This window comes from Erinaceus europaeus, chromosome 12 (assembly GCF_950295315.1).
Source record: "Erinaceus europaeus chromosome 12, mEriEur2.1, whole genome shotgun sequence".
NCBI lineage: Eukaryota > Metazoa > Chordata > Mammalia > Eulipotyphla > Erinaceidae > Erinaceus > Erinaceus europaeus.
In genome coordinates, this window is record NC_080173.1 from 74221391 (window position 1) to 74239445 (window position 18055).

The 18055-nt window shown below is 45.6% G+C and overlaps 1 pseudogene; it reads left to right on the forward strand.

Moving 5' to 3' along the window:
* Window positions 1–2419: 2419 nt before the first annotated feature.
* Window positions 2420–4208, forward strand: LOC132542124 (calcyclin-binding protein-like; annotated as a pseudogene).
* Window positions 4209–18055: the final 13847 nt, after the last annotated feature.

Consider the following 18055-nt stretch of genomic DNA (forward strand, 5'->3'; position numbering starts at 1 on the left):
CTGCAGGGAAGACTAAAGACCTTGAGGACCCATGTCCACATCTGAGCCCACCAGCGACACTGATGGACTGGAAGGTGTCCTGGCACAGGTGCAGGAAATGGAGTGGGAGCTGCACGGCTGACTGTACAGGGAACACCTACAAGTAGAGGCTGAGGACAGGCCGCTGCGGAGGTGGCCTGGTGGGTAGAGTGCAGGACTTGCAAGGATGAATCCCCTGGCACCACATACACTCTGATCTCTCACTCTAAAAAAAAAAAAAAAAAAGAGGAAATCCTCAAGGAAGAAAAAGGACAGGCTCATGGTCATGCTCTAAAATAATCATCACCACCTGAGGGACCCAGATGGCAGAAGAAGCTCTATGGGCTGGGGGTTTCCAAGCTTACAGGGACACAACTTTTGATGTTGTAGAAGAAAGAGGGTTGGTGAAATAGCTCTGCCACATGTGTGGCCCAGTTATACTCCTGGCCCCCAGTGCACTGAATTTGGTACTTAATATCTCTCTCCCTCTCCCTCTCCTACTCTTTATCTTAAAAAGGGGGGGCAGGCAATGGTGCACCTGGTTAAGCACACACATTACAGTGTGCAAGGACCTGGTTTCAAGCCCCTGGTCCCCATTTGCAGAGGGAAAGCTTCACGAGTGGTGAAGCAGGGCTGCAGGTGTCTGTCTCTCTCCCTCTCTAACTCGCCCTCCCCTTGCAATTTCTCTCTGTTTCTGTCCAATATTAAGTAAATTTAAATTTTTTTTAAAAATAGGTGACCATCTGGGCTAGGGGATGTGAAGCAGTAGTGCACCAGACTTGCATGCCTGAGGTCCCAGAGGTCTAAGGTTTGACCCCTGGCATCATCGTATACAAGGGCTGAGCAGTGCTTTGATCTCTTTCTCTCCCATGGAACTAAATACATAAATGCACCTGGACCAACAGCTTTAGAGAAGTAGTGAGTGAGCCTTCTGGCATTGCAGGACTGTGACTGAGACTGCCCACCCTGTCAGGAACTCTGTTGTGTGCTTTCATGTAGTGCTGCTGAATTTGAGTTAGAGGAGCTCCAAGTCCTCTTTCCATGTATAATAGGTAAAAGACAAAGCTAGAAGCAGACAAATGAATGGTAGTGTCATGATCAGGAGAGGAACCTCCCAAGGGAATAGGGCTCAAATTTGGGGTGTTACTTACTAGTTGTGTGGTCTTGTGTGGGTTATCTCTTTGTACCTTGATTTTTCTATCTTCAAAATGGACATACAGGCAGATGTTGCTTTGGTAAATATGTAAGTGTGTTTATGATTCGCTTAATGGAGGACATACACTGACAGCAGTAGGTTTCCTTCCTTCTTTCTTTCTTCTCTTTCTCCCTTTCTTTCATCTCTTCCTTTCTTTCTCCCTCCTCTGTCACTGTCTTTCTTTCTTTTTTTTTTTTTTGAGTTTTTATTATAAAATGGAAGCACTGACAAGACCATAGGATGAGGGGTACAATTCCACACCTGTCTTTCTTTATTGGGTAGAGACAGAAGTTGAGAGTGAAAAGGGAGAGAGAGGGCTGGGTGGTGGCGCACCTGGTTGAGTGCTCATGCTACAGTGCACAAGGACCCGGGTTCAAGCTCCTGGTCCCCACTTGCAGGGGGAAAGCTTCACAGGTGGTGAAGCAGTGTTGCAGGTGTCTCTGTCTCCTCCTTTATCTCTCCCTTCCTCTCAATTTCTGGCTGTCTCTATCAAATAAAGATTAACAAAATTAAAAAGAGGGAGAGAGGGAGAAGCACCTGCAGCACTGTTTCACTGTTCATGAAGCTTCCCCACTGCAGGTGGGAACTAGGGGATTTAACCCAGGTCCTTATGCATGGTAATGTGTGTTTGTGTTCTCTTTCAAGGCACCAGAATTCATGGGCCTCCTACAATTTGCTCATCCCCCAAGTCCCTTGCATCCTCGTGTGCCATCGTGTCACATTTAGAATCAGCTTTTATTGGTCAAAAGTCATAGTCTGTATTTGGTGGGACTAATTTTATCCCAAATGCTTTCTGGCAGGGTTAACCTTCTCCCCTCTCCTGCCTCTGAATCTTCTCAAATGCACACATTCCCCAGTCAGGCTGCTCTCTTGGCTTGGTTTCCCTGGCCTCCGGCTTCATGTCAGTGCTCAGAATATACTAGCCAACCCCGTATTCCATCCTGGAGCTGGGTGCCCAGGAATCCCGCCCCCGCTCAGCCAGGCCTGTTTGCCAGGGCATCTGGTTCTAATCAGCGTAGTGCGGCACATTCTTTCTGCCGAGCAAGCGAGCATGCAGTCCCTGGACCTGGGGACTGTGCTAATTGATTGCTAAATGAATCCTGTCATTTCCAAAAGAGGCCCCAGACCTGCCCTTAGCTCTACCTCTGTTCCCCCTGAGATGAAGAGCTTAAGAATTAACTCATCCGCTGCCTTCAGAGCAAGGCGATGACATTGTGGAATCTCAATCGTGGGGATTCACTAGGAGCCTTAGAAAAACCCTTGCTCTTTGTGGAGATTGACAGCTTACAAAGCATTTCCATGCATACCATCCATGTCATTCTCACAGAACTCTGCAGGGCTGGCCCAATGGCACCAGGAAGATGAGGTTCAGGGATGTGAGTGCATTGGCCCCAGGCAACACAGAGTTGGTGGTAGGGTGGAGGCTGTCTTGAAAGTAACTAGTGCTGGATCCTGGCTTTGCTGCTGAGGCTGTCAGGGAGAAAGATCTGCTCACCTGTGAGACACCACTGGTATCTCTGATGCACGACTCCCCTGCTATGGTGGCAGCAAGCTGCCATTTGTGCAGGAGGGAAGGGTGGCCATGCCAGCCCCAAAGAGAGCACAGCCTTCCTTCATGACATCTAGTCCCAGCATCCACACACCAGGGGGAGAATGAGCAGCATCATCTATCTCCCCACCTTGGGAAAGGACCATTGCTTTTCTGTCTCTGCCTAGAATAGACTCTGCTCAGAGTAGGTGGTCAACACAGGAACGCGAATGAATGTTTCACTCTGGACTTTTCCTTCTCCTGAGCTCCATCTTCCTGGTATCTTGGCAGAGTTGGTCAGTGAGAATGAGGTTAAGCCTATTTCCCACACAATAGTTGGGCATTCTGATACCTCAGCCCCTGACACAACCCCAGGGTTTAGGTTCCCTATCAGCCCTTTCAAGATGATTCTCCCCACCTGTGCCCATCAGAGCTGGTTAGAGAAGTTGAAGTCATGAAAGTTTGAAGGCTATGCTCATGTAAATGGTGTGTGTGTGTGTGTGTGTGTGTGTGTGTGTGTGTGTGTGTGTGTGTGTGTTGATCCTTAATGGATTATGGGCTCCAATCTTCCAGTGGCTTCCTTAGCTGGCTCACACCACAGCAAATGGGGCTTATTGTAGATTTGGGTTGGAGAGAAGTTGCTTCAGTCTGTATGTAATACTATGTATGTCTTGACTCTGAGTCAGTGGCTTATATGGGCAGAAGCCAGAAGAAAGGGATTTTCTCTACCTGCTGTCACTTGGCCCCCTGTCACCTGGGGGTCCTCTTCTCTAGTTTTACTCTTCATTGATTAAGGTTTTGGCTAAGAAAAAGTAGACTGTGAGACTCGGCGCAGAGCGCGGGTGGCATTTTCTCTTCTTGGTGCTGTAGGGGCTCGGTCTGCGACCTTGGCGGTGAATGAGAAGCTACAGAAGGATCTAGAGGAAGTGAAGATACTACTTGAAAAGACCACTAGAAAAAGAGCACGTGATGCCCTTACAGCAGAGAAATCCACAATTGAAACAGAAATTCAAAATTAGACTCAACAGACACCACAGAAGAAAGATCATCTTGACAGTGACAAGCTGTGGTGGCTCCCATTACAACAGGATACACTGTGAAGAGCAGCAACTACAGGTGGGATCAGTCAGATAAGTTTGTGAAAATCTACATTACCTTAACTGGGGTTCATCCAGTACCCCATGAGAATGTGCAGGTGCATTTTATAGAGAGGTCAAGACTGACACAGTGCTTATCTTATGTGAAAAGAAGGTAGAAAACACTCGGTGGGACTACCTGGCTCAGGTGGAAAAAGAATGCAAAGAGAAAGAAAAGCCCACCTATGGCACAGAGACAGATCCCAGCGAAGAGCTGGCAAATGTGCTAAAGAAAATCTATGAAGATGGAGATGATTATATGAAGCAGACCATTCATAGAGCCTGGGTGGAATCAACAGAGAGGCAAGCCAGAGGAGACACAGAACTTTAAGATTTTAAAGTCATTTTTGGGGGACTGAAATACTGGTATTTCCAGTAAGGAAATGTTGGCGAGCTATAGTGACAACTCTTCAGAGTCCTGAGGAAAGATAACTTGGGACTGGAGGACACGTTTATGCAAAATAGGCCTGTTAAACACTGCAAAGTGGTTTCCTTCTCAGATAATATTGCATTCTCATGTGAAAGTGCCACGTTGTGTTTTTGTTCAGCTAAGAGGTAGGAAATGGGTTTTTGCTTACCTTTAAGTTCCTGACATCGACTCCTACCAATGTAAGAAAAAAAAAAAATAAATAAAAACCTGAAATTTTGCATAAAAAAAAGACTGTGCTCAATTCCTGGATCTCCTTAGCTGTGTTACTTTGGGGGAAACTAGCCTCTCTGATCTTACCATGTGTAACATGGGGGTAGTATACCTTTTAGGGGACCACTGAGAATTACTGGAGTTAAGAACAAAAACATGTATAATAGTGGGTGGCACACATTAGCTATTCCAGAAAATTTAGCTGTTCTTGTTGGAGTGAAACAAGCATCTCCTTCTGTGTCTATTTGCCCAGACCGGTACCCTCTCACCCCTCCCTCCATAAACCCCCCCCCACACACACACACACCCCTCCTGCAACAGCCTCCTGTGCTTCTTGGTTGTAAAACCCAATGGCCTCTTGATCCTGACCCTCCAGGGAGCCTCTGTAGTATTTGGCACCATGACCAACTCCTTCCTGAACATCCTCCTTTAGTTTCTGGGTACAAATCTCCATGGTTCTTCACCACTTGACTGGCCATCACTGCGCTGTCTCTTTCATGCTGTCCTCTTTCTCAACCACAGACCTAGAACCTGCTTCTCCCTGGAGCTCCATATGTAGTTTCCACATCTGCATCACCAGACTTTACAGGTGCAGAGAACATCTTCCCTGCCCATAAGTGCTTTCAGCCTGATGGATGTCACACTCAAGGCCCTTGAGGACTGGCAGTGGCTCAGCACTGTGCTTAGTGCTTCCACTAAGCACTTGGCTGTCCGATGGACAAGAGCACAGGCCCCAACCCCGTCACATCAAACACTGGGGTTGCAGCTGTGATATACCCTCTGTCCTCTCACTCACATGGAAGCTGTGGAGTAGGAGCAGGCCAAGATCTCCATGCCAGAGCTGGGGGTGCGATGAGAGGTAAGGTCACCCACTAGGTTGTAGAGCTGCATATTCTAGAACAGGCACAGAGGGAAAGGTCTAGCACCTGCCAGCCTGGCATCTATTTGCCTGCTTTGCCACTTACTTGCTCAGTGACATAGAGCCAATCATTTCACCCCTCTGAGCCTCAGAGGTTTCTAGAGGCCTAATTAATGTATGTTTAATTAACACTAGGATGCCCAGAAAACCCTCTGATTAAAGCACTTGCAAGAATATTATCCTGTTTGGATCCTGTCAAAGATGCAACATGCAAGAGACTCCAACCTAGCTGGGCATCCCTTGAGCCTTTCTGATGTCAGTGGGGCCATCCTTCACTCAGTTCCTTGAGGTTGGATGTTTTAACTGCTGGTGTTGTCACATTTGTGTTTTGTCATGATCTTGGTGATAGTGTGGCCGTTCCCTTTTACAGCAGGGCAAAGTGAGCTTTCTCTTCAGCCCCTCGTGTTTCCATTTTGTGAATGAAATTTTGGAGACTTGGAGGTTATGTGACATGGCCAGGGTGACATAAGCAGCAGTGGGCACCAGGTTCTGTCTCAGAGCTGAGGTCCTTCTACAGGGCACAGGGCCCTCCACTGACCCCCACATTCGCCAGCTGAATGGGGAGAATGGCTCCCTGAGTGCTCCTGCCTCCCAGGAGCAGCATGAGCTGTCTCAAGGCAGGTATTGATGGCACGTCTCACCCAGTCCGTACCTGTGGGCAGATTCATGTTTGTGGACAGATTCAAGTTTCTGGAAAACCCAGGACTTGGTTGTCCCTGAAAGAAAGGGAGAAAAAAGTTAAAGAAGGACATTTTGCAATCAAAGGGATTGGTTTGTGGGATGTCCTTGGCCTTTTCAGAGTCCCTAAAGTCCTGCCTGTGAAATCAGATTGGGCACAATATAGTGAGTGTTGACTGGCTTTGCATGACTTGTCTCCTGTGATACTGACATCAGCCCTTTTAATTGGTGCTATTTGCAGCCTTTGGTTACAGATAAGGAGACTGAGCATGCTAGATCAGGATTTGAAATCATGCAGTTGGATTCCATAGCCTGAGTGCTAAAGCTCACATCACAGTAGTGGAGGGTTCCTGAGGCACCTCACAGTTTTGTTCTGTTTTTTTTTTTCTGCCTCCAGGGTTATTGCTGGGACTGGGTGCCTGCATTATAAATCCACTGCTCCTGGAGGCCATTTTGTCCATTAGTTGCCCTTGTTGTTATGGTTGTCATTGCTGTTGGATAGGACAGAGGGAAATCCAGAGAGGAGGGGAAGACAGAGAAGGGGAGAAAAAGATAGACACCTACACACACACACACACACACACACACACACACACACACACACACACACAGAGATCATGAACCTAGCCAAGCATAAAACTGTGGGGGCCAGGCAGTAGTAGCGCAGTTCTATGCTTTGCTGGATTTGTGATCGATCTCTCTCCCTTTCTTTCCCCTCCCTCAACCCCTCCCCGTTTAGCTGGCCCTTCCCTCCTTCTTCCTTCTCCACTTGGCAATGCCTCTGAAGACACTGGCAGAGTCCAGGTGGCCATATCCGTGCCTGCTCTGTGCCCCAAGCTCCTCCTTGGCAGCCCACAGCAGAGTTGGCTGTGAGTTTATGCTAGCTTTTCAAAGACTGGTTCTGCTCTCTGAAACTTCTCTTCCTTCGCCTTGCACTGTTTACTGAAGCAGTTTATAGGATACAGTTAAAGACTAAAACAAAAGTCAGTAGAAAAATATTTATGGGACCTCTGCCACATGGTGATGTTAGAAAATGGTTCTCTTAGATTCAGACTGTGCTCAGAGTGAGGCTGGTGGGTGGGGAGCAGTATGCAGGGACTCACCTTTTGCCCAACTTCTGCTCTTCCCCCTTTGGAAGAGTGGTTGGTTTTGTGAGGCCGTGCTTCTTGGGAAAGGTGGCTTGAAAGTTGGTTCCCAAAGGCTCATCTCTAATCTGTTTCTGTCTTTAGCATAAAGACTGTATCACTCCTAGTGGGTGGACGGTTTTCCTAGCTTCCAGTCTAGATGCAGGGCTTTCCTTTACTGAACAAGTGTGTCAGACTGTGAAAAGGGATCAAAACTGTGTCCCTAACAGCTGTTTTCTCCAAACTGCTGGTTCCTCAAAGGAGCTGCATTTAATATTGTTCCAGCTCATGTCCCAGAGAGCCCTGAAGGGCCTGCCAGTTTCTGAGCAAGGTTTTGAGCACAGGCTGGGACACCAAATCCAGAACGCAGAGGATCTGAGTGGGAAAGGGCAAGGCCTCCACAGGGTCCATGTGATTACTGGGGGGTTTCTAGGTGGGCCCAGGATGGGAAGGGGGTACGCAGGCAGGATGCAACCCTATTCTGAATGGGGAATGAAGGTAGAAGAAGGTAGAGAGGGAAGCAGAACTGGAGCTGGTGGTCTGCAGGTGTTGCCATGAAGTCCACACAGGTGAGCCCTTGTGTGGACAGGAGACATATCACCAAGCTAGACAGGAGTGTGAGCCCTATCTCTCTGTGTTAGGCAACCTTCCTGGGGTAGGGGGTAGTTGCTGGCTTCTCTGCTTCCCCCAGGAGGACAGTTCCCCCCTCCCACATCCCCAGGGCAGATTGCTACAGCCAGGGGGGTTGAGACCATGGACCTGGCTGAATGGGCTGAGCTGAAAGCCAGGTGGATGAAGTGTGTGGTGGCAATGCAGCACAGCCTCAGGGGGTGACAACAGAGCTTTCAGCTCACTGGAGGGGAGAGAACCCCCTCTATTCTGATCTGTCACAGCTTTGCATTCAGTTCCCAACAACATACTTTTAATATTAAATTTAATTTCAAATTTAATTTTACAAACAAGAACCGTGTTCACATGGTTCCAATAGGAAAGTAAAACACAGATAAACTGGGATACATCTCCTCCCTTCCTCCCCCACCCAGTCCCTTCTGTACCTCTTATGTTGGCTTCTTGAATATTCTCTGGTTTTACTTTAGGCTGATGTAAAGAAGTATTAATATGTTTTGAGAAGGGATTCCATTTTCTTTTCCTTCTTCCCTCCTTCCTCCCTCCCTCCCTCTTTTCCTTCCTTCTTTTTTTTTTAAGATTCTTTATTCATATGAAAAAGAGGAGAGAGAGAGAGAGAGAGAGAACCAGAGTACCAGTCTGGCACATGTGGTGCTGGTGGCTGAACTCAGGAGGGACTTCATGCTTGGGAGCCCAGCACTTTATCCACGGTGCCACCTCCTGCGCTGCTATTCATACGTTGCCTTTCAAAAACTCTCTCCCCTCTATGCACACTAAATGTGGTAAGCGGAGCTGTGCAGTTGATCAGAATATGTATTTCTCCCTAATCAATATTAATGTATTTTCCATATTTTTGACAGATGTTAAAAAAGAAGTTGAATTATACTACATGCATGCTTTTCTATTTATTGTTTTTTCCTAACATTTTATCTGTAAGTTTTATATTGTTGCATATGGCTCTAGTTCATTTTCTTTCTCTCTCTTTTGATAACACCAGCTTCTTACACATGGGCAGTTCTACTGATTCCAGGCTGATTTTTTTAAAAGGTCCAGCTACAGAGGCAGACAGAAAGGTGCCAAAGAGAAGCAGAGAGAAGGAAAGCTGCCGTACCACGTGCATGTTATCTGTGACGTTTCCCCTATTGCCATCCAGGGTGCCTCCTATGTGGTGCCAGGTCTCAAATCTGAGTCCTTGCACATGGTGAGGTGTGTCCTCTGCTGGGTAAGCTATCTCCTAGCTCCTCTAGTTCATTTTCAGTGCTATATACTACTCCACCAATGCCCATTTTACTATATAGATATTATTATATGTAATATATTATTAGATGAAATCATTCTTTCTTTCCTCCATCCATCCCTTCCTTCCTTCCTTCCTTCCTTTTTATCAGTACACAAAAATCTTTCCTGTATCCTAGTTTAACAAGCAACCTGACATGTACGTTTTATGACTCTTGGCTACAGATCTGCTTGAGTTTCTGTAGGTATACTTATATTCAGCTTTACCAAAAAATATCGAATTGTGCGCCAGAGTGGTTGCACCAATTTCTGTCTTGAGAACAGTATATGATTCCTGTAGCTCCACACAAATCACAGTAAATACTTGGTGGCATCAGAAAATTTTACTGGTCTTGTGGTATGTACAAATGGAGTAAAATCTCTTTGTGGTTTCTGGTTTTGTTTGTTTTTTTGCCTCCAGGGTTATCGCTGGGGCTCAGAGCCTGCCTGCACTACAAATCCACTGTTCCTGGAGGCCATTTTTCTCCCCATTTTGTTGCTCTTGTTGTTGCTGTTATTGCTGTTGGATAGGACAGAGAGAAATCCAGAGAGGGAGGGAAAGGGGGGTAAGAGAAAGACAGACACATGTAGGCCTGCTTCACCACTTGTGAAGCAACGCCCCTGCAGGTGGGGAGCCAGGGACTATAACCAGGATGCTTGAGCTGGTCCTTGCACTTTGGCTCCATGTGTGCTTAACTCACTGTGCTACCATCCATCCTCTGTACTTACTTATTAATGAGACTGAGCACCTATTCAAATGTATCAACTTATGGAGACTCTTTTTTTTATGAAATACATAGAATTTTTTTGCCATCTATCTACTGGGTTGTCTATTATGTATACAGTCTTCATGGCAATTTATTTTTCTCTTTTTTAATATATTTTAAGGTGTGCAGTGTAAATTTTGTCACTTGAAACATTTTTTTTTTTTAGAGACACAGAGGTAGAAAGTGAAAGAGACTGAAGCTTCCTTCAGTGCAGTTGGGGTAGGGCTTGAACCTGGGTCACTATCCAAGTGAGTAATTTTGCTGCCATCTACCCCACCATTTTAATCACTTTAAGTGTCCACTTCTTCCACTTGATTGGTATTAAATACATTCTCATTGTTGTGAAGCCATCACCACCCCTCTATCCCAGTAACTCCATCCTGCCCATATGAAACTCTGTACCTAGTATAAAACTCCCCATCCTTTACCCAACCTCCCCACCCCCAAACACCTTGGTTACCACAGTTATCGATATAGTTTTGATAATACTTATTTTTATAGTTCTGTTCTCTTCATTTTGATTCTCTGTGAATTGTGTTAAGAATTTTTGAATTTTAATAAACACAAGATTATGACCCACACTTATGGACATCTAATCTTTGACAAAGGGGCCCAGACTATTAAATGGGGAAAGCAGAGTCTCTTCAACAAATGGTGTTGGAAACAATGGGTTGAAACATGCAGAAGAATGAAACTGAACCACTGTATTTCACCAAATACAAAAGTAAATTCCAAGTGGATCAAGGACTTGGATGTTAGACCAGAAACTATCAGATACTTAGAGGAAAACATTGGCAGAACTCTTTTTCACATACATTTTAAAGACATCTTCAATGAAACGAATCCAATTACAAAGAAGACTAAGGCAAGTATAAACCTATGGGACTACATCAAATTAAAAAGCTTCTGCACAGCAAAAGAAACCACTACCCAAACCAAGAGACCCCTCACAGAATGGGAGAAGATCTTTACATGCCATACATCAGACAAGAGTTGAATAACCAACATATATAAAGAGCTTGCCAAACTCAACAACAAGACAACAAATAACCCCATCCAAAAATGGGGGGAGGACTTGGACAGATTATTCACCACAGAAGAGATCCAAAAGGCCAAGAAACACATGAAAAATGTTCCAAGTCTCTGATTGTCAGAGAAATGCAAATCAAGACAACAATGAGATACCACTTCACTCCTGTGAGAATGCCATACACCAGAAAAGGTAACAGCAGCAAATGCTGGAGAGGGTGTGGGGTCAAAGGAACCCTCCTGCACTGCTGGTGGGAATGTCAATTGGTCCAACCTCTGTGGAGAACAGTCTGGAGAACTCTCAGAAGGCTAGAAATGGACCTACCCTATGACCCTGCAATTCCTCTCCTGAGGTTATATCCTAAGGAACTCAATACATCCATCCAAAAAGATCTGTGTACACATATGTTCTTGGCAGCACAATTTGCAATAGCCAAAACCTGGAAGCAACCCAGGTGTTCAACAACTGGAGTGGCTGAGCAAGTTGTGGTATATATACAATGGAATAGTACTCAGCTATAAAAAATGGTGACTTCACTGTTTTCAGCCGATCTTGAGTGGACCTTGAAAAATTCATGTTAAGTGAAATAAGTCAGAAACAGAAGGATGAATATGGAATGATCTCACTCTCAGGCAGAAGCTGAAAAACAAGATCAGAAGAGAAAACACAAGTAGAACCTGAACTGGAATTGGCATATTGCACCCAAGTAAAAGACTCTGGGGTGGGTGGGTGGGGAGAATACAGGTCCTTCAGAGGACCTAGTGGGGGTTGTATTGTTATATGGGAAACTGGGGAATGTTATGCATGTACAAACTATTGTATTTACTGTTGAATGTAAAACATTAATTCGCCAATAAAGAAATTTTAAAAAAAAGTATCTCTCAATACAGATTTATAGTCTGTAATATAGATCAATACACAGTGAGATTGAAGACCTTCTCCTACTCTTAATCTCCAGAAATTTATTATCTTTTTATGCACTTATAAATAGAACATCTAGGTAGTTGGGCGGTAGCGCAGAGGGTTAAGTGCACGTGACGCGAAGTGCAAGGATCAGCATAAGGATCCCGGTTCGAGCCCCCAGCTCCCCACCTGCAGGGGAGTCACTTCACAGGCGGTAAAGCAGGTCTGCAGGTGTCTATCTTTCTCTCCCCTTCTCTGTCTTCCCCTCCCCTCTCCATTTCTCTCAGTCCTAACAATGACGACATCCATGACAACAGCAATAATAATTACAACAACAATACAAAACAAGGGCAACAAAAGGGAAAATAAATAAATAAATAAATTAGAACATTTAAAACCCACCATTTTTCTTTTTATTTTTTTATTTTTATTTTATTTATTTATTCCCTTTTGTTGCCCTTGTTTTTTTATTGTTGTAGTTATTATTGTTGTTGTCGTCATTGTTGGATAGGATAGAGAGAAATGGAGAGAGGAGGGGAAGACAGAGAGGGGGAGAGAAAGATAGACACCTGCAGACCTGCTTCACCGCCTGTGAAGCGACTCCCCTGCAGGTGGGGAGCCAGGGTTCGAACTGGGATCCTTATGCCGGTCCTTGTGCTTTGTGCCACCTGCGCTTAACCCGCTGCGCTACAGCCCGACTCCCTCCCACCATTTTTCTAAGCTTTCAATTGCTAGTATACAGGAAAACAAAACACCTTATGTAGATTTTGTTGTTGTGTCTCCAATAGGAGTTTGGGACTATTAGCATATGAATGATATCAGCCTTCTTCTTCTAGCATTCGCCCTTCTTCCATAGCCAGTCAACAGCGTCAGGTTGAGCCTGATGTAAAGTTTCGAGACCTCCTTTGAATCTGGAGAGGTGGCAGTCGTTGACTATGTGGGTCATAGTCTGTCTGGAGCCACAGGGGCAGTTCGGGTCGTCTCTGGCTCCCCAGCGATGGAACATAGCGGCGCACCGGCCATGGCCTGTTCCATAGCGATTGAGGAGGGCCCAGTCATAGAGTGCTAGGTCAAAGCCGGGTTGACGCTTGCAGGGGTCTGTGATGAGGTGTTTGTTCTTGACCTCAGCTGACTGCCAACTCTGTTTCCAAGAGTCTGGAACAGAGAAGTTCAGTGTAGGCATAGGGGACCAGATTGGGTGACGAGATGTCAAGTGTTGGACAGGGTGGGCGAAGATATCCGCGTATATTGGCAGGTCCGGTCGAGCGTAGACGTGGGAAATGAACTTAGATGATGCCGCATCCCGACGAATATCTGGCGGGGCGATGTTGCTAAGAACTGGCAGCCATGGAACCGGGGTGGAACGGATGGTTCCAGAAATTATCCTCATGGAGGAATATAATTTGGAATCGACCGAGTGGACATGGGGGCTACGGAACCATACTGGGGCACAGTATTCTGCAGTGGAATAGCATAATGCCAGAGATGATCGTAGTGTGGAAGCGCTCGCGCCCCATGAGGAGCTGGCCAGTCTTGCAATGATGTTATTCCTCGCGCCCACCTTTGCTGCAGTTTTTATGAGATGTTTGTGAAATGACAGAGTGCGATCGAGAATAACGCCAAGATAGACTGGCTGGGCTTCATGCCGGATTCTCGTATCGCCAAGCTGCACGTTAAGCTCACGCGAGGCCGAGGCATGGTGTAGATGGAAAACAGATGATACCGTTTTTGCAGTGCTAGGGATTAGTCGCCATTTTTTACAGTAATCAGATATCAGAGACATGTCTTTCGTGAGTGTTTCCTCGAGGATGTCAAACTTGGATGCCTGAGTTGCACAGCAGATGTCATCGGCGTAGATGAACTTCCTTGAAGAAGTTTCTGGAAGGTCATTGATGTAAATATTAAATAGCATAGGAGCCAGAACAGAGCCCTCAGGCTGAGACACAAGGAAATGTATAAAAAGCATGCACTTGGAGCAGGTCGCTCTCTTTGGCTTCTGCTGCTTCTCCTGGTCAGAAGCATCTTGGCACAGATGCTCCAGGTATCCGCCATGGCTACTTCTCCTGGGAACTGAACACGTGTGACTCAGCTAGCTGGTAAACTTTTAGACCCCTCTATAGCCATGAGCAACCTTTATCATAGCTGATAATTGTTTATCTTATGGGACTAAACTTTTGATAACTATACTCAGACTTTATAGGCCTAGCGTATGCTTAACCTCTGTTGATAATTGCTTATATTGTATATTTAAATATATGTCCTATGCTTTTGTAATGCCCTAATAAGCCTTGTATTGTTTAAACCCATTCCCAGCTCCCCACTATGAATCCTTTTACGTACTCTAGCTCCCCAAACCCTCTCTTTAAGTTAAATTTCAACATTTTGTATCTAGCAATATCATCAAACATACAGATTTTGGTAACTTTAGATCCTTTTGGACTTTGCCCAATTCATATCTGTAAATGATGGGTTTGTTCTTTCTTTTTCAGTCTTTTTCTTTCCCTAAAATTTATAATTGAATCTTCTAGGTGAGCCAAACAAAGCTTTTACCATCATGAAGTGGTGCTCATTTTCTCTTGTAATGCCTTTTCACTTAAAAAAATTATTTAAGGAGCTGGGTGGTGGCATACCTGGTTGAGCACACATGTTACAATGCACAAGGACCCAGGTTCAAGCCCCAAGCTCCCACCTGCAGGGGGAAAGCTTTGCAAGTGGTGAAGCACTGATGCAGGTGTCTCTCTGTCTCTCTCTTCCTCTCTAGAACCCCCTTCCCTCTCAATTTCTGGCTGTCTCTGTCCAATAAATAAAAATAAAGATAATAAAAAATTTAAAAGATTCATTTACTGAAGGATAAGATATATATGGAGAGAGAGAGGAGGAGAGAGAAACGCCTACAGTATTGCTCTACTACTTGTGAAGCTTCTTCCTTGCAGCTGGGGGGCCAGGGCCTTGAACCAGTTCCTCACACATGGTAAAATGTACACCATACCAGGTATGCCACCATCACCACCACCATCTCCTTCATTGGCTCTTCTACTTCTTTCTCACTAGGAAGTGGTATAGTGAATAAAGCACTGGACTCTCAAGCCTAAGGTCCTGAGTTTGATCCCCAGCATCACATGTGCCAGGATGATGGCTCTGGTTTCCTCTTCTCTCTGTCTTAATCAGTCAATTACTCAATATGTTTATTTATTTTAGTAAGAGAATAACAGAGAGAAAGATAGGTAGAGAGAAAGACCAGAGCACTGCTTAGCTCTGGCTTATTATGGTGCTAGGAATTAAAGCTAGATCCTTAGAACCTCAGGCATGGAGGTCTTTTTACATAACCATTGTGCTATCTCCCCTGCCCATCTAGATATATAGCCACAAAGCAGCTCACAGGCACTACTGCCCCCAGGTGTGGGCAAAGATGTAGACAACAGCTCTTTGTACAGCTGGAATCATATAGGGCCAAAGCAAGTGTGTGTGAGTTAAGGGAACTTGCTCTCCTTTCAGCTCTCCAGTGTGTGCTGTGTTTGCTGCTTGTTCAGTGAGTTGGTGAGGCCTCCGAGCTCTGGGAAGCTGTGTTTAGCCCTGGCATCCACTGCAGAATGAAGTCAGCTCTGGGAGAGCCATCCCGAGGCCACATGGAGCACACTCCTCTTTCTCTTGCACTTGGAGCAGATCTGAGCCAACAGGAGATCATGTCTACTTTCCTTTTTTAAGGATTTGTTTTTATTAAAAGTCATTTATTTTCCCTACTTAATACAGGAACCCAAATCCACATATTACCATGAATTTTCCTTGTCCACCAGTCCAATTTCACTCCCCTTCCTAGAGATAGTCAGTTGTTCATTTTTTGGTTTTGTTTTTTAATTTCTTTATTGGGGGATTAATGGTTTACAGTTGACAGTAAATACAATAGTTTGCACATGCATAATATTTCTGTTTTCCACATAACAATTCAACCCCCACTAGGTCCTTCTCTGCCACCATGTTCCAGGACCTGAACCCCACCACCCACTCACCCCAGTCTTTTACTTTGGTTCTTCTTCTTCTAGCGTTTTACTTTGGTGCAATACATTAACTCCAGTCCTAGTTCTGCTTTCTGTTTTCCCTTCTGTTCTTGTTTTTTAACTTCTGTTTGTGAGTGGGATCATCCCATATTCATCCTTCTCTGTCTGACTTCATCTCACTTAACATGATTCCTTCAAGCTCCATCCAGGGTGTGGTGAAGATGAATTCACTATTTTTGATAGCTGAGAAGTATTCCATTGTGTATATATACCACAATTTTCTCAGCCATTCATCTGTTGTTGAACACCTTGGTTGCTTCTAGGTTTTGTTAGTTAGTTTTGATGCACATCTACCCAAAACCCTTTCCTTCACTTTATTTTATTTTATTTCCAGGGTTATCCCTGGGACTCGGTGCCTGCACTATGAATCTACTACTCCTGGAGGCCATTTTCCCCCTTTTGTTGCCCTTGTTGTTTATCGTTGTTATTGTTGTTGTTGTTGTTGCTGTCATTGTTGGATAGGACCGAGAGAAATCGAGAGAGGAGGGGAAAATGGGGAGAGAAAGATAGACACTTGCAGACCTTCTTCACCACTTGTGAATCAACCCCCCCCCCATGAAGGTGGGGAGCCGGGGGCTCAAACCAGGATTCTTATGCTGGTCTTGCACTTTGCAACATGTGTGCTTAACCCTCTGTGCTACCGCTCGCCCCCCTTCCTTTGCTTTATATGCATGGACACAGACATGTTTGCTTTGTCTACTTTATTAAATATAAATGATATTGTCTTACAGTCTGCTTTCTAGAAACATATTGGTTTTGGAGATCCTTCCCATCAGTGTAATTACCCTCATTTTTTTTTAAGTACTGTAGGGAATTCTGTGGAGTGGGTGAGGTTGGTATATTGTGCTTGGTTCCTTTAGGGAAACACAGGCGAGCTCTGTCCCATCCCCATCCCCATCCCATCCCCATCCCATCCCCATCCCCATCCCCATCCCCATCCCCATCCCCATCCCCATCCCCATCCCCATCCCCAGCCCCAACCCCATCCCCAACCCCATCCCCATCCCAACCCCATCCCCATCCCCATCCCATCCCCATCCCCATCCCCATCCCCATCCCCATCCCATCCCCATCCCCATCCCATCCCCATCCCATCCCCATCCCATCCCCATCCCCATCCCCATCCCATCCCCATCCCCATCCCATCCCCATCCCCATCCCCATCCCCATCCCCATCCCCATCCCCATCCCCATCCCCATCCCCATCCCCATCCCCATCCCCATCCCCATCCCCATCCCCATCCCCATCCCCATAATGTTGCCTTGAACATTGCTGAATGCACTTTACTGAATTTGTGAGGTATCCTCTTCCACAATTTTGCCTTGTACCTTGGATTTCTCCCCTTCTACTGTGAGACTGGTCAGTTTTGCAACCAATTTCAGTGACAAAGTTTTGGGAGTTTTCTTTTTGGTGGTGGTAGTGGTGGTGTTTTTGTTGTTGTTGTTTGTTTGTTTTTCTGATCAGCTCTGACTTCTGGTGATGTGAGGGATGTCCATCAGAGTCTCAGGTATGAAGAGTCTTTTTGCATAACCATTACACTATCTCCCCTGTCCTTGGTGTTTTCTTCATAGGTCAAAGTTCTGGTCAATTCTGTGCTTTAAAAATTTTCCACTTTACAGAAGTCAATAAAGTTCTGAAGCCCTCCACGTAGGGAGAAGGTCCAGAGCCTAGCTCCTAACTAACCCCTTCTCTGACTGGATTCCTTAAGAGGCCAACATCTGGGGAGTGGTAGAAGGGTGTGGCATGACTATAGTGTCCGCCCTGGGCTATGTGGTGTAGGCCAGCACAGCCAGCCAGATGACTGGGGACTCCTTCCTGACCAGGGGAGTCTACACTCCTCATACTTTCACCAGAATCTGTCCTTTTCCTGTGCAATCTAATAAATTCCCTGTGTCTCATAAAAGAAAGTCAGACTTGTCACTTTCATTTTTAACAGCCAAGGGGAGTCAGCTGACAGTGTCTGGGGTGAGGGAGGTGGGGGAGTAAGTCAGACAATCTTATCTCCTCACAGCTGAACAGGCGCTGAGAGGGAGGCCCACATTAAAAAAAAAAAAAAAAAAAAAAAAGACCTTCTTCCAGACCTTCTTCCAGTTGAGTAGCTGGGACTAGCACACAAGATGAGAATGAAATTGTCCCCAGAGGATGGGCTGTCTGATATG